Below are 17,447 nucleotides of genomic sequence, written 5' to 3'. Positions count from 1 at the left end.
AAATGGATGGGTCATTTCTTTTTAGCCAAACTGCAACCCTGTGGCACTTTAAGGAAGAATTTAAACCATTAATATTAAGACTGAGTACTGAGAGATATGCTTTTAATGCTGCCATGTTGTCAGTAAAGTCTTTGTTTGTATTGGCTGTGACTTTCTGTTTTGTATCACTCTTGGGGCCTTTTTACTTTTATAGAACCCCCCGTAATATCTCCTGTAGGGCTGGTTTCGTGGTTACGAAATTGGTTAGTGACTGTCGATTCTGAAATGTCTTTATTTCTCCATCAATTCTGAATGACAGCCTTGCTGGATAAAGGATCCTTGGCTGCATGTTTTTCTCTGAAAGAGATTTAAAAATGCTCCCCCAACCCTTTCTCTCATTCCAGGTCTGTGTAGACAGGTCTGACGTAATTCTGATGCCTTTGCCTTGGTACGTGAGAAATTTCTTTGCCCTGGCCGCTTTCAATACTGTATCCTTGGATCTAATATTTGCGAAATGCACTATGACGTGACGTGGCGTAGGTTTGTCGTGGTTGAGCTTGGGAGGGGTCCTCTCTGCCTCTTGGACACGAATGTTTGTTTCCCTTGCTAGATTAGGGAAGTTTTCAGCTACAATTTGTTCAAATATCTCTTCTAGACCTCTGTTTTTCTCCACCCCCTCGGGGATGCCGAGGATTCTAACATTGGATCGTTTCGTTGAGTCAGTAATCTCCCGTAGCCAACATTCGTGGGCGTGGATTTTTTTAAGACCATCTTCTATTTTCATTTTTTCCTCTATTAACCCATCCTCCAATTCACTAACCCTTTCCTCTGCTTTGGTGACCCTGGCAGTCAGAGCCTCTAGTTTTGCCTGCATTTGGCTCATAGAATTTTTAATTTCTGTCAAATTCGCTCTCATTTATGCCCTTAGGGATTCTATATTCTCAGTAACATTTTCCTTAATACTTTTATCAAGTCTACTCATCTTGACCATTGTTACTCTGAATTCCATTTCTGATAATTTGGTTACATCCATATCCGTTACTTCTGTGGCAGAGGCCAGAGACTCACTGTCTTTTCTTTGTTGGGGGGGGCTTCTCCTTCTTGTCATTCTGATGAGGAGAGGTTGCGGGGTTTTCCAGAGCCCAAATTATTGACTGGGTCCCAGGCCGTGCCCCTTGTTTTATAGGGATCTTAGAGATGTGGGCTTCTTCTTTAAAGATTTTATTTATTTACTTATCTGAGAGAGGGAGACAGACAGTCAGCAAGAACGGAACAGAAGCAGGGGAGTGAGAGAGGAAGAAGCAGGCTCCCAGCAGAAGAGCCCGATGAGGGACTCCTTTCCGGAACGCTGGGATCACGCCCTAAGCCGGAGACAGGCGCTCAATGACTGCGCCACCCAGGCGCCTGGGGTTGTGGGCTTCTTGATTTTTCAGCCTGCCTTCTGTGTTCTGGGGGAGGGACCTGCCACGCCCATACTCAGGCAACCCTGTTTGGTTAGAGTCTCCGTGTCCCCCGCGAGGGGGGATGGGGATGGGGATGGGCACTCTCTGAGCTGGTATTTCCAGGCTTTTGTTCTCTGGCGGCTTTCCCTGGCGGTCAGCTATGCCTCTTCTGAGAGTCAGAGCAGCAGAGGCTGCATTGTCACAGAACAGAGGGATTGCGTCCCGTTCTCCACTGATGTTCTGGCCACTTTAACTCTGTTACTGTTGGTGCTGCTCAACCCTGCAGCGTCCCGGGATGTGCGCACCAACCCGGCGTCCCTGCCCTCACTTCCAGGGCCGGCGCATCTCTGTCCTTTGTGTTTCTAATGCCGCCAGCCACCGGCCGCCCCTGGCGCTCCCGGGTCTCCTGGTCTCAGTCTATGCCCGGTGAGCACACCAGGATTCCGGAGTTTCGTGAGAAGCCTGGTGGCGCGCGCACCCGGTTCAGGGTCTCAGTCTGCTGTTTCGCGGGTGCCGACCGCGAGTCCGCCCGCTCCCCCGTGCAGGTGGCCCGCCAGCCGCCAGCCGCCCCGCGCGCGCTTCGGGAGCTCCCGGTCTCAGTCTGGATCCCGTGAGCACACCGGGATTCCGGTGTTCCGGGAGATGCCTGGTGGAGCGCGTTCACGGTTCACCGGTCTCAGTCCACTCTCTCGCGGGTGCCCTCCATGAGTCCGCCCGCTCCCCCGTGCAGGTGGCTTCCGCTTTTCGGCGCCCAAACGCGGCGGCTCCCTCCCCCTTCCATTTATCTTCCGATATCTGTGCACGGTTTACAGCTCCCCTCTTGGTACCTCAATACTCAGCGCTGGAGATGTTCATTTGTAGAGATCCAGATGTATCTTCCTGCGTCTCAGGCTGATTCTGTGGTTATTTGGGCTGGTCTGTTACCTATCCAGCTCGACTCAGGGGACCGGCTGAAAAAGGGGTCCCCTACTCCTCCGCCATCTTAACCCCTCCTGCCTGGACCACAACTTCTTAATCTAGTCATCTGTTGAAGGGCATGTTGGCTCCTTCCACAATATAGCTATTGTGAACAGCCCTGCTATGAACATTGGGGTGCATATGGCCCTTCTCCTCACTACGTCTGTATCTTTGGTTTAAATACCCAGTAGTGCAATGGCTGGACACAGGGTAGCTCTATTTTTTTTTTTTTTAAAGATTTTATTTATTTATGTGACAGAGAGACAGCCAGCGAGAGAGGGAACACAGCAGGGGGAGTGGGAGAGGAAGAAGCAGGCCCACAGCAGAAGAGCCTGATGTGGGACTCGATCCCGGATCGCCAGGATCACGCCCTGAGCCGAAGGCAGACGCTTTAACGACTGCGCCACCCAGGCGCCCCAGGGTAGCTCTATTTTTAATCTTTTAAGGGACCTCCAATCTTTTTCCAAAGAATACCAACTTGCATTCCCACCAACAATGTAGGAGGGATCCCCTTTCTCCACATCCTCTCTAACAATTGTTTCTTGCCTTGTCAATTTTTGCCATTCTAACTGGCTTAAGTTGGTATCTCCGTGTGATTTTGATATGAATTTCCCTGATGGCTAATGATTTTGAACATTTTTTAAAGTGTCTGTTAGCCATTTCTATGTCTTCACTGGAAAAGTGTCAGTTCATATCTTCTGCCCATTTTATGATGTTTATTTGTTTCTCACATATTGAGTTTGAGAACTTCTTTGTAGATCTTGGATACCTGTCTTTTCTCTGTAGTATCATTTGCAAATGTATTCTCCCATTCCGTGGGCTGCCTCTTTGGTTTTCTGTTTCCTTGGCTGTGCAACAGTTTTTATATTGATGAAATCCCACAAGTTCATTTTATCTTTTGTCTCTCTTGCCTTTGGAGATGTGTCATAAAAAAGGTTGCTGTGGCTGATGTCATAGAGGTTGCTGCCTATGCTCTTCTCTCGGATTTTGATGGATTTCTGTCTCACATTGAGGTCTTTCATCCATTTAGAGTTTATCTTTGTGTATGGTGTTAGGGAGTGGTCACATTTCATTCTTTTGCATGTAGCTGTCCAATTTCCCCAGCACCATGTATTGAAGAGACTGTCTTTTTTCCACTGGATGTTGTTTCCTGCTTTGTCAAAAATCAGTTGCCCAGAGTCGAGGGCCCATTTCTGGGTTCTCTATTCTGTTCCATTGGTCTATGTGTCTGCTTTTGTGCCAGTACCATGCTGTCTTTGTGATCACAGCTTTGTAGTGCAGCTTGAAATCTGGCATTGTGATGCCTCCAGCTTTGTTTTTCCTTTTCAACAATTCCTTGGCGATTCGGGGCCTTTTCTGGTTCCATACAAATTTAAGGGCTGTGTTTTCGAGTTCTTTGTAAAATGTCATCGGTATTTTGATCGGGATAGCATTGAAAGTGTAGATTGCTCTGGGTAGCATGGACATTTTAACTATGTTAATTCTTCCGATCCATGAGCATGGAGTATTTTTCCATCTCTTTGTGTCTTCCTCTATGTCTTTCAAAAGTGATTTATAGTTTCTAGAATATAGGTCCTTTACGTCTCTGGTTAATTCCTAGGTAACATATGGTTTTTGGTGCTATTGTAAATGGGCTGGATTCCCTAATTTCTCTTTCTTCAGTCTCATTATTCGTGTATAGAAATGCAACTGATTTCTGAGCATTGATTTTCTATCCCACCCCATTACTGAATTGCTCTATAACTTCTCATATTTTGCGCGTGTATTCTATTGGGTTTTCCATATAGAGTATCATGTCATCTGTGAAGAGAGACATTTTGACTTCTTTGCTGATTTGGATACCTTTTATCCCTTTTTGTTGTCTGCTGTTGCAAGGACTTCTAGTACTATGTTGAATAATAGTGGCGAGAGTGGGCATCCTTGTTGAGTTCCTGATCTTAAGGGAAAGGCTTCCAGCTTTTCCCCCATTGAGAATATTTTCTGTAGCCTTTCCATAGATGGCTTTTATGAGATTGAGAAATGAACCCTCTATTCCTACACTCTGAAGGGTTTTAATCAGGAAAGGATGCTGTATTTTGTCAAATGTTTTTTCTGGATCAGTTGAGGGGATCATATGGTTCCTGAGTCTTTTCTTGTTGATATGATGTATCACGCTGATCGATTTGCGAATATTGAACCACGCTTTCATCCCAGGGATGAATCCCACTTGTTCATGATGGATAATCGTTTTAATGTACTGTTGGATTCTATTAGCCAGAATCTGGTTGAGGATTTTGGCATCTATATTCATTAGGGAAATTGGTCTGTAATTCTTCTTTTTGAGGGGGTCTTTGCCTGTTTTGCGGATCAAGGTAATATTGGCCTCATAGAATGAGTTTGGTAGCTTTCCTTCTGTTTCTATTTTTGGAAATAGCTTTAGGAGAATAGGTATTATTTCTTCTTTGAATGATTGGTAGAATTCCCCAGGAAAACCGTCCGGGCCTGGAGTTTTGTTATTTGGAAGGTTGTTTATCACTGGCTCAATCTATTCACTGGCTTGGATGGCTATGTATTTCCCCATTAGGACTGCCTTTGCAGTATCCCATAGGTTTTGGACCATTGTGTTTTCATTCCCGTTGGTCTCCATAAATTGTTTAAATATATTTTTGATTTCCTGGTTCATTGGGTCATTCCTGAGCAGGATGGTTCTTAGTTTCCAAGTGTTTGAGTTTTTTTCCAAAATCTTCCTTGTTTTTGAGTTCCAATTTCAGAGTGTTGTGCTCTGAGAATATGCACGGGATAATTTCAATCTTTTGGTATCAGTTGAGACCTGATTTGTGTCCCAGAACATGGTCTAATCTTGAGAATGTTCCATGGGCATTAGAATAGAATGAGTATTCTTTGGTTCTGGGGTACAGTGTTCTATATATATCTATGAGGTCTATCTCATCTAGCATGGCATTCAAAGCTCTTGTTTCTATGTTGGTTTTCTGCTCTGGTGCTCTGTCTGTTGCTGATAGTGGAGTGTTGAGGTTCCTACTATTAATGTATTTTTATCTATATATCTCTTTATTCCGGTTAAGAGTTGGCTTGTGTATCTTGCTGCTCCCCTGTTTGGGGGCATATATATTTATAATTGTCATATCCACTTGTTGGATACATCCTTTAAGAATAATATAGTGCCCTTATGTGTCTCTAACTATAGTCTTTAGTTTCAAATCCAATCTGTCTGACATGAGAATTGCTACCCCAGCTTTCTTTTCAGGTCCATTGGCGTGAAAGATGGTATTCCATCCTTTTAGTCTGAATGTATCTTTAGGTTCAAAATGAGTGTTTGTAGACAGCAAATGGATGGCTCATGTCTTTTTATCCAATCAGCAACCCTGTGGTGTTTTATGGGAGCATTTAGGCCATTTACATTGAGACGGATTATTGAGAGATGTGATTTTAATGATGCCATATTGCCAGTAAAGTCTTTGTTTCCATAGATTGTGACTTTATGTTCTATATCACTCTTGGGGCCTTTTTACTTTTATAGAACCCCCCCCCTTAATATCTCCTGTAGGGCTGATTTTGTGGTTAAAAAAATTGGTCAATGACCACGATTCTGGAAGGTCTTTATTTCTCCATCAATTCTGAATGACAGCCTTGCTGGATAAAGAATCCTTGGCTGCATGTTTTTCTCTGAAAGAGATTTAAAAATGCCCCCCAACCCTTTATCTCATTCCAGGTCTGTGTAGAGAGGTCAGACGTAATTCTGATATCTTTGCCTTGGTACGTGAGAAATTTCTTTGCCCTGGCCGCTTTCAATACTGTATCCTTGGATCTAATATTTGCGAAATGCACTATGACGTGACGTGGCATGGGTTTGTCGTGGTTGAGCTTGGAAGGGGTCCTCTCTGCCTCTTGGACACGAATGTTTGTTTCCCTTGCTAGATTAGGGAAGTTTTCAGCTACAATTTGTTCAAATATCTCCTCTAGACCTCGGTTTTTCTCTACGTCCTCAGGAATGCCGATGATTCTGACACTGGAACGTTTTATTGAGTCAGTCATTTCCCGTAACCTACATTTCTGTGTGTGGATTTTTTTGAGTCCAGATTCTCTTTTAGCTTTTTCCTCTACTAACCCATCTTCCAATTCGCTGATACGTCCTTCTGCCTCATTCACCCTGGCCAACAGAGCCTCTAGTTTTGACTGCATTTGGCTCCTAGAATTTTTAATTTCTGCCAGATTCGCTCACATTTCTGCCCTTAGAGATTCTATGTTCTCATTAACAATTTTGTCAATATTTTTTTCAAGTCTACAAATCATCTTGACCATTGTTACTCTGAATTCCATTTCTGATAATTTGGTTATATCCATATCCATAAGTTCTGTGGCAGAGGCCACAAACTCATTGTCTTTTCTTTGCTGGGGGGGGGGAACTTCTCCTCATCATTCAGATGAGGAGAGGTTGTGGTGTTGTCCAGAGCCCAAATTATTGACCACGACCCAGGCCGTGCGCCCTTGTTTTATAGGGATCTTAGGTATGGGGGCTTCTTGATTTTTCAGCCTGCCTTCTGAGGTAGGGGCCTGCCGTGCCGATACTTGGGCAACCCTGTTTGGGTAGAGTCTCTGTGTACCCTGCGAAGGGGGATGGGGGTGGGTACACTGTGAGCCGGTCTTTCCAGGCTTCTTTTCTCTGGTGGCTTTCCCTGGTGGTTTGCTGTGCTTCTTCTGAGAGTCAGAGCAGCAGTGGCCGAATCTCAGCCTCTGTCTCAGAACAGATGGATTGCGGACCATTCTCCACTGATGTTCTGGCCACTTTAACTCTGTTTCTGTTGGTGCTGCTCAACTCTGCACTGTCCAGGATGTGAGCCCCACACCTGGCTTCCCAGCTCTCACCTACAGGGCCAGTGTCTCTCTGTCTGTGTTTCTAACACCGCCAGCCGCCCCTGCATGCTCCAGGAGCTTTATGTGTCTCTTTCTTACACACATTTGCACAAGCTTCCGTTTTCATGACAGAGGACTGTGAGATGCCAGATGGTTTCTCTACGGTGTTCCTTCGTAGATTCAGTACATGGCACTTTCCTTATGTTTTCTTAGGCACTTGTACAAACGGTTTCATCAAGACTGAAGACGTGACTTCAAAGATGGCTTCGGTACAATGTTCTTTCCTAAAGTTGGTTCACCTCCCTTTCCTTATGCTTTTATTCCCAATCAGACACATGCTTCCATCATCATGACAGATTATGGGACTTGGAAAACCCTTTCCATACCCTCTTTTTCCTGAGATTACGTCTATGGCTGTTTCCTTAAGGTTCAACACACGTATTGGTAAACCCTGCTGTTTTCACTGATCAATGTTGCCTTGTCTCTACAAAAACATGGTTCGCTGAATTGACTGATGGCACTTTCCTTTCGTTTTCACACAACTTTTGAAGGGCTTTCCTCCTCATGACTGATGTGAGTTGAGAGATGCTTTCCTTGTAGTGTTCTTACATGGTTCAACAAAAGGCATTATCTTGATGCTTGCAGGCACAGTTTTGTACAATGCTCCCAATTCATGACACCAGATGTGAGGTGCAAGACGCTTTTATATAGAGTGTTCTCTCCTTGAGTAAAGTAGGTGTCCCTTTCCCTATGCATTTGTAGACACTTTCGAAAATCTTGACATCTTCCTGACAGAAGATGTGACTTGGATGAGGGTGTCCATTTGGTGTTCTGACTGAGATTTGGGTATATTGTTCTTTCCTTAAGGTTCAACGCACGTATTGGACAACGCATATATATTCCTGGGTCACCATGTTACTTCGATGTTGCCTATCAACACTGACCTGGTACTCACAACTACTTAGGACCTCTCCTTATGCTTTCACTCACACTTCTGCATGTACTTCCATCTTCATTACAGAAGATGTGAGTTGGGAGATCTTTTCCAAGGGTGTTCTTACCTGAGCATACAGCATGTTCCTTAGGTTTTCATACAGTTTTGGAACATACATCCATCTTCATGAAGGTAGTTGTGATTTGGAAGGTTGTCTCTAGATGGTGCTCTTTCTTAGTGTTAAGCATATGGCACTTCTCTTACGGTTCAACAGAGAGATTTGAAAATCTCTCTTCATACATCAGGATGTTTGAAATCTCTTCCTCTATATAGAACATTGGTGCTCAGAGTCGAGTAAATGGCATTTCTTTACACATTCCCTCACCCTTTAGCCAATGCTTCCAGGGTCATGTGAAAAGATGTTTCAGAGGGTATTCTATGGAGTTCTCTTGTAAAGTTAAGCATACGATAATTCCCTTAAGCTGAGAAACACTCTCTTGTATATGCTTCCAGCTTCATGAAAGAACACGTGCCTTTAAAGATGGATTAGGTACTGTCCTTTTTTGGAGCCATGTCTCTGCCACTTTCCTTATGTTTTCACCACTACGTTGCAAACATTTTCGTCTTCATGACAGAAGTCATGGTTTGTAACATGCTATCTACCCAGTGCTCTCACCTACTAAGTTTATGGCACTTTCCTTAAGTTTCAACACATAGGGAAGAAAACCCTGGTTGATCCATTTGTCAGGAGGTGGGTTCGATATCGTTTTCTATCTAGACAGATTTGGTTCTCAGAATTAAGTAGACAGCCCTTTCTCTACGTGCTTGCACACACTCTTGCCAAGGCTTCCATCTTCACAACAGAAGTTGTGAGTTGAGACATGATGTCTATACAGTGTTCTTCTATAGAGTGAGGCAACGCGCTTTATGCATCTCTTTTTGTACACACTTTTTCACATGCTTCCTTTTTCATGCCAGAAGACAGTGAGATGCAGGGCGCCTGGGTGGAACAGCAGTTAAGCGTCTGCCTTCAGCCAGGGCGTGATCCCGGCATTGTGGGATCAAGCCCCACATCAGGCTCCTCCGCTGTGAGCCTGCTTCTTCCTCTCCTACTCCCCCTGCTTGTGTTCCCTCTCTCACTGGCTGTTTTGCTGTCAAATTAATAAATGAAATCTTAAAACAAAAGAAAAAGAAGGGTTGCAGATTGGATAAAAAGAAATGACCCATCCATTTGCTGTCTACAAGAGACTCATTTCGAACCCAAAGATGCATTCAGACTGAGAGTAAGGGGATGGAGTACCATCTTTCACGCAAATGGACTTCAAAAGCAAGCTGGGGTAGCAATTCTCATATCAGATAAACTGGACTTTAAACTACAGACTATTGTTAGAGATGCAGAAGGGCACTATATTATTCTTAAAGGAAGTATTCAACAAGTGGATATGACAATTATAAATATATATGCCCCCAACAGGGGAGCACCAAGATACACAAGCCAACTCTTAACCAGAATAAAGAGACATATAAATAAAAATACATTAATAGTAGGGGAACTCAACACTCCACTCTCAGAAATAGACAGAACACCCCGGCAAAAACTAAGCAAAGAATCAAAGGCTTTGAATGCCATACTCGACGAGTTGGACCTCATAGATATATATAGAACACTACACCCCAGAACCAAAGAATACTCATTCTATTCTAATGCCCGTGGAACATTCTCAAGAATAGACCATGTTCTGGGACACAAAACAGGTCTCAACCGATACCAAAAGATTGAAATTATCCTGTGCATGTTCTCAGACCACAACGCTCTGAAATCGAAACTCAACCACAAGGAAAAATTTGGAAGAAACTCAGACACCTGGAGACTAAGAACCATCCTGCTCCGGAATGACTCGATAAACCAGGAAATCAAAAATCAAATTAAACAATTTATGGAGACCAATGGGAATGAAAATACAACAGTTCAAAAACCTATGGGATACTGCAAAGGCAGTCCTAAGGGGGAAATACATAGCCATCCAAGCCTCACTCAAAAGAATAGAAAAATCTAAAATGCAGTTTTTATATTCTCACCTCAAGAAGCTGAAACAGCAACAGAGGGACAGGCCTAATCCACGCACGAGGAAGCAGTTGACCAAAATTAGAGCTGAAATCAATCAAGCAGAAACCAGAAGTACAGTAGAGCAGATCAACAGGACTAGAAGCTGGTTCTTTGAGAGAATCAATAAAATTGACAGACCACTGGCAACGCTCATCCAAAAGAAAAGAGAAAGGACCTGAATATTAATATTATGAATGAAAAAGGAGAGGTCACGATGAACACCATTGAAATTGGAAGGATTATTAGAAATTTTTATCAACAGCTATATGCCAATAAACTAAGCAATCCGGAAGAGATGGAATCCTTCCTGGAAACCTATAAACTACCAAGATTGAAAGAGGAAGAAATTGATTTCTTAAACAGGCCAATTAATGATGAAGAAATTGAGTCAGTGATAAACAACCTTCCAAATAACAAAACTCCAGGCCCGGACGGTTTTCCTGGGGAATTCTACCAAACATTCAAAGAAGAAATAATACCTACTCTCCTAAAGCTATTTCAAAAAATAGAAACAGAAGGAAAGCTACCAAACTCATTCTATGAGGCCAATATTACCTTGATCCCCAAACCAGGCAAAGACCCCCTCAAAAAGGAGAATTACAGACCGATTTCCCTAATGAATATGGACGCCAAAATCCTCAACAAGATACTTGCTAATAAAATCCAACAGTACATTAAAAGAATTACCCATCACGATCAAGTGGGATTCATACCTGGGATGCAAGCGTGGTTCAATATTCGCAAATCCATCAGCGTGATATATCATATCAACAAGAAAAGACTCAGGAACCATATGATCCTCTCAATCGATGCCGAAAAAGCATTTGACAAAATACAGCATCCTTTCCTGATTAAAACCCTTCAGAATGTAGGAATAGAGGGTACATTTCTCAATCTCATAAAAGCCATCTATGAAAAGCCTACTGCAAATATTATTCTCAATGGGGAAAAGCTGCAAGCCTTTCCCTTAAGATCAGGAACTCGACAAGGATGCCCACTCTCGCCACTATTATTCAACATCGTACTGGAAGTCCTTGCAACAGCAATCAGACGACAAAAAGGGATCAAAGGTATTCAAATCGGCAAAGAAGAAGTCAAAATGTCTCTCTTTGCAGATGACATGATACTCTATATGGAAAACCCAAAAGAAGCCACTCCCAAACTATTAGAAGTTATAGAGCAATTCAGTAATGTGGTGGGATACAAAATTAATGCTCAGAAATCAGTTGCATTTCTGTACACGAATAACGAGACTGAAGAAAGAGAAATTAGGGAATCCATCCCATTTACAATAGCACCAAAAACCGTACGTTACCTTAGAATTAACCAGAGACGTAAAGGACCTATATTCTAGAAACTATAAATCACTCTTGAAAGACATTAAGGAAGACATAAAAAGATGGAAAGGTATTCCATGCTCAAGGATCAGAAGAATTAACATAGTTAAAATGTCCATGCTACCCAGAGCCATCTACACTGTCAATGCTATCCCGATCAAAATACTGAGGACATTTTTCAAAGAACTGGAACAAATAGTCCTTAAATTTGCATGGAAACAGAAAAAGCCATGAATCTCCAAGGAACTGTTGAAAAGGAAAAATAAAGCTGGGGGCATCACAATGCCAGATTTCGAGCTGTACTACAAAGCTGTGATCACAAAGACAGCATGGTACTGGCACAAAAGCAGACACATAGACCAATGGAACAGAATAGAGAACAGAGAAATGGACCCTCGGCTCTTTGTGCAGCTAATATTTGAGCAAGGAGGAAAAAACATCCGGTGGGAAAAAAGTCTCTTCAATAAATGGTGCTGGGAAAATTGGACAGCTACATGCAAAAGAATGAAACTTGACCACTCTCTCACACCATACACAAAAATAAACTCCAAATGGATGAAAGACCTCGATGGGAATCCATCAAAATTCTAGAGGAGAACATAGGCAGCAACCTCCACGACATCGGCCAAAACAACCTTTTTCATGATACATCCCCAAAGGCAAGAGAAACAAAAGATACAATGAATTTATGGGACTTCATCAAGATTAAAAGTTTGGCACAGTCAAGGAAACAGTCAGAAAATCAAAGAGGCAGCCCACGGAATGGGAGAAGATATTTGCAAATGACACTACAGATAAAGGACTGGTATCCAAGATCTACAAAGAACTTCTCAAACTCAGTACACGAGAAACAAATAAACAAATCAAAAAATGGGCAGAAGATATGAACAGACACTTTTCCAATGAAGACATACAAATGGCTAACAGACACATGAAAAAATGTTCAAAATCATTAGCCATCAAGGAAATTCAAATCAAAACTTCACTGAGATACCACCTTACGCCAGTTAGAATGGCAAAAATAGACAAGGCAAGAAACAATTGTTGGAGAGGATGTGGAGAAAGGGGATCCCTCCTACATTGTTGGTGGGAATGCAAGTTGGTACAGCCACTCTGGAAAACAGTGTGGAGGTCCCTTAAAAAGTTAAAAATTGAGCTACCTTATGATCCAGCCATTGCACTACTGGGTGTTTACCCCAAAGATACAGACGTAGTGAAGAGAAGGGCCATATGCACCCCAATGTTCACAGCAGCAATGTCCACAATAGCTAAATCGTGGAGGGAGCCGAGATGCCCTTCAACAGATGACTGGATTAAGAAGTTGTGGTCCATACATACAATGGAATATTACTCAGCTATCAGAAAGAACGAGTTCTCAACATTTGCTACAACATGGATGGCACTGGAGGAGCTAATGCTAAGTGAAATAAGTCAAGCAGAGAAAGACAACTATCATATGATTTCTCTCATCTATGGAACAAAAGAACTAGGAAGATCGGTAGGAGAAGAAAGGAATAAAGAAAGGGGGGGTAATCAGAAGAGGGAATGAAACATGAGAGACTATGGACTATGAGAAACAAACTGAGGGCCTCAGAGGGGAAGGGGGTGGGGGAATGGGATAGACCGGTGATGGGTGGTAAGGAGGGCACGTATTGCATGGTGCACTAGGTGTTATACGCAACTAATGAATCATCAAGCCTTACATTGGAAACTGGGGATGCACTGTATGTTGACAAACATAATAAAACATTAAAAAAAGAAAAAAAAAGAAAAACTGTGAGATGCAAGATGCTTTCTCTATGGTGTTCTTTCAGAGAGTTCAGTATATGGCACTTTCCTTATGTTTTCTTAGACGCCTGTTGAAATGCTTTCATCTTCATGATCGAATACGTGAGGTGAAAGATGGCTTCGATACAATATTCTGTCTTAAATATTCGTTATTGGCCCTTTCCCTATGCTTTCATTCCCACTCTGAAACATTCTTCCATCATCATGACAGACGACGGGAGTTGGAAGACTGTTTCCATGCACTCCTATTACTGAGAGTTACATCTGGGGCTGTTTCCTTAAGTGAACCTTAAGGAAACACATATAGGGAAGCCCTAGTGTCTTCACTGATCAAAGTTGCCGTCTCTCTACACAAACTCTTTAGCTAATTGACTGATTGCACTTTCTTTTTGTTTTCACACAACCTTTTCGAACGGCTTTCATCCTCATGAAAGAAGTGAGTTGAGTGATGCTTTCTGTGTAGTATTATTACAGTTTTAAACGAAGTGCATTATCTTGATGCTCGCAGGCACTGTTTTGCACAATGCTCCCACTTCATGAGAAAAGATGTGAGGTGCAAGATGCTTTTAGATAGAGTATTCTCTCCTAGTGTAAAGTAGGTGACATCTTCCTTATGCATTCGTAGACACTTGAAAAACTTGCGATCATCCTCACAGAAGCTGTGACTTGGAAGATGGTGTCCATTCGGTGTTCTGACTGAGATTTGTATATAGTGCCCTTTTCCTTAAGGTTCAAGGCACGTGCTGGACAACGGGTGTATATTCATGGGTCACCATGTTACTTCGATGTTGCCTTCTGTCAACACGGAGTTGTTTCTCACAACTACTTAGATAGGACCTCTCCTTATGCTTTCACTTGCACTTCTGCAAGTACTCCCATCTTCATTACAGAAGATGTGAGTTGAAAGATTTTTTCCAAGGGTGTTCTTACCTGAGCATACAGAATGTTCCTTAGGTTTCATGCAGATTTTGGAACATACATCCACCCTCATGAACTTGATTTGGAAAGTTGTCTCCAGATGGTGCTCTTTAATAGTGCTAAGCGTATGGCACTTCTTTTACCATTCAACACAGATATTTGAAAAAGCTTCTCTCTTCGTGCATCAGGATGTTTGAAGTTTCATTCTCTATACAGAACCTTGGTGCTCAGAGTGGAGTAAACGTCATTTCTTTACAAGTTCCTTTACCCTTGAGCCAATGCTTTCAGCCTCATGAGAAAAGATCTGAGTTTCAGACAGTGTCCTACGGATTTCCCTCATAAAGTTAAGCGTACGATAATTCCCTTATGCTGAGAAACACTTCTGAGAATGCTTCCAACTTCGTAAAAGAAGATGTGCCTTGAAGGATGGATTCGGTACGGTCGTTTCTTGAAGCTAAGTCTCTGCCACTTTCCTTATGCTTTCAGGGCAATGATGCAAACGTTTCCATCTTCATGACAGAATTTGTTGGTTGAAAGATGCTATCTACCCAGTGCTCTCACCTACTATTAAGTTTATGGCACTTTCGTTAAGGTTCAACACACAGGAAAGAAACCCCGGTTGATCCATTTGTCAGGAGGTTGGTTTGATATTGTTTTCTATCTACACAGATTTGGTTCTTAGAATTAAGTAGACGGCACTTCTTTATGAGCTCACACACATTCTTACCAAGGCTTCTGTCTTCACTACAGAAGTTGTGAGTTGAGACATGGTGTCAATACAGTGTTCCTGTATAGAGTGAAACAACGCGATTTATGCGTCTGTTTTCACAGACAGTTTTGCACATACTTCCGTTTTTATGACAGAAGACTGTGAGATGCAAGATGCTTTCTCTATGGTGTTCTTTCGTGGACTTCAGTATATGGCACTTTCCCTATGTTTTCTTAGACACCTGTGCCAATAGTTTCATCTTCACGACCGAAGATGTCAGGTGAATGATGGCTTTGATACAATGTTCTTCCTTGAAGATTGGTTAGTGGCCCTTATGCTTTCATTCCCACTCTGCAACATGCTTCCATCATCATGACAGAGGATGGGAGTTGGAAGACCCTTACCATGCTCTTCGTACTGAGAGTTACGTCTATGGCAGTTTCCTTAAGTTTCAACACACATATTGGAAAACCCTGGTGTCTTCAGTGATCAACGTTACCGTCTCTCTGCACAAACCTGATTCACTGAATGGAGTGATGGCACTTTCTTTTCATTTTCACACAACATTTTTGATCGGCATCCTCTTTTTTTGGAAATTTTGTTTGGAAATTTTAATATGCCTTTCTCAATATCTGATGGAAAAAGCAGACAAAACATTGGTAACAAATGTGACCTAATTGACGTCTATGTAATATTGCATAATACGTGCAGAATACATTATTTCCAGTGGTCATAGACTATTTACCCAAACAGATGATATGTTGTTCCATGAATCATGTCTACATTTTAACATCCTGAAACTAACTAGATTCTATTCTTAGGCCACCAAAGAATAGAGCCCGAGTCCTCATGAAAAGAAGACCAGGAAATCCCTCCATGTTTAAAAATTCAATGTAACTTTGCTGTATATCCTAAGGGTCAGAGAGGGAATCGCAATGGACATTTTCCACCTTTTCTACATCAGGGCTCACACACAATGGCCCTTTGTCTCTGAAGAGCACTGACTATCCTAACATAGACAGGACTTAAGCCTCCTATCAGAGTTCTGCATGTCCCAGGCACACCTGGCAGCCTTGACCTGTGCACACACACACCTCCCTCCAGCTTTCCTTTCTGGTGGCATTGTGTTAAGGTAGTCAACATAGCCATATGGAGATGAGAAGCTCCCCACTCCTAGTGATGATGTTGCTATTGTCCCCACTAGGCTAATAACATGATTTCTGAGAGAATTACAACAAAATAGCAGTTTCTTGACCTTCATGAAAGTGTGAAAATCATCTTGTGAGTCATCTTTTCGAAACACTGTTTCACCATGTGTTCTTTTCTCTGGAAAAGATATAGACCCAATGGTAATTATGGCTCCTGAGCACCTGCTCTTGGGAGAATCCATACTGGCTCTGAGTAGCATTCTCCCTCGTAAACTTCTCAACTGGGGTGTAGATAGAATGAGTCCCATTTTTATATGGATAGACAAAGGCTCAGAAATGATATGAATTACAGAGGATTTTAGTGTCAGAAACCTAAGTGTGATCTCCAAACTGACTCCAAATCCCTTGTTCTTCCATACAAGGTACCATTTTGCTCTACCCCTGGTCTTCTCAATCTGGAAACCTAGGAAGTATTAGGATTTTCTTGTTGTGTGGCCAAATGGAATGAATTCGGCTGCCTTTTCACCTCTGCCCATCATGATCATGAAGATAATTCTCTCAGTGGAGGACCTTTGAGTCGGAGACTTAAAGATCCCTAGGAATAGAGATACTATACTATTTTTCTGATATTAAAGTGACTGAGAGAACTATGCTTTTTTAACTGATGGAGGCTCTGGTCTGTAGAGTGTTCTGTAAGGTCGGAAATAGTATTTAAAGCAGTTAGCCTCTTCTATAGAGTGAGACAATGCTTCTAAAGATTTCCTAAATATTCCCTTACCTGTGATTATTTATTCCCAACCATTGTAGTGTTTCTATGTTACGATTATGATTTCATCAAGGCCAACGTTGCAGAGAAAGAACTTAGTGTATCCAGGGGCACTTTCGTGTTGTGACAGTGAGCTATTCTGTTGTATTCTGTAGTCCAAGGGAATGGTGCCAGACATCTCTAAGATGTGTAAAATTCTGACTGTAAATGATCTCTATGTTTCAGAGATTTGGGCAGGACAAGGGGAGGAGTCCAGAGACCATGAACGCCTCTGTTACCTGTGCTGACCATGGAGCAGGTAACCTTCTGTAGGGGTCCTTTGATGTCTCTTTACTATTGGAAAGGTGCTTTCATCTCACGTTCCTCCATTTGGTAGTGATGATAAGAGTAATTTTTATGTCATACCATCTGTGAGGCCTGATCTTGGCCTCCCAGGAAAGCTCTCCTTTAACATTTTACCCAGCTCAAAATGACTGGGCAAACCCTCAAAGCATGGGCCCTATTTCTGCCC

The 17,447-nt window shown here is 42.4% G+C and overlaps 1 long non-coding RNA gene across 1 annotated transcript in view; it reads left to right on the top strand.

Moving 5' to 3' along the window:
• The window catches only part of LOC130542916 (uncharacterized), a 35,997-nt gene extending 18,789 nt beyond the window's left edge, over positions 1-17,208 (top strand). Inside the window, exon 4 of the long non-coding RNA XR_008957821.1 lies at positions 17,162-17,208. This is a non-coding gene — a long non-coding RNA (uncharacterized LOC130542916). The remainder of the gene's footprint in view (positions 1-17,161) is intronic.
• Positions 17,209-17,447: the final 239 nt, after the last annotated feature.

This window comes from Ursus arctos, unplaced genomic scaffold (genome assembly GCF_023065955.2).
Source record: "Ursus arctos isolate Adak ecotype North America unplaced genomic scaffold, UrsArc2.0 scaffold_6, whole genome shotgun sequence".
Lineage (NCBI taxonomy): Eukaryota > Metazoa > Chordata > Mammalia > Carnivora > Ursidae > Ursus > Ursus arctos.
The sequence above is the reverse complement of the archived record's forward strand: the minus strand, read 5'-3'. Positions and strand labels throughout refer to the sequence as shown.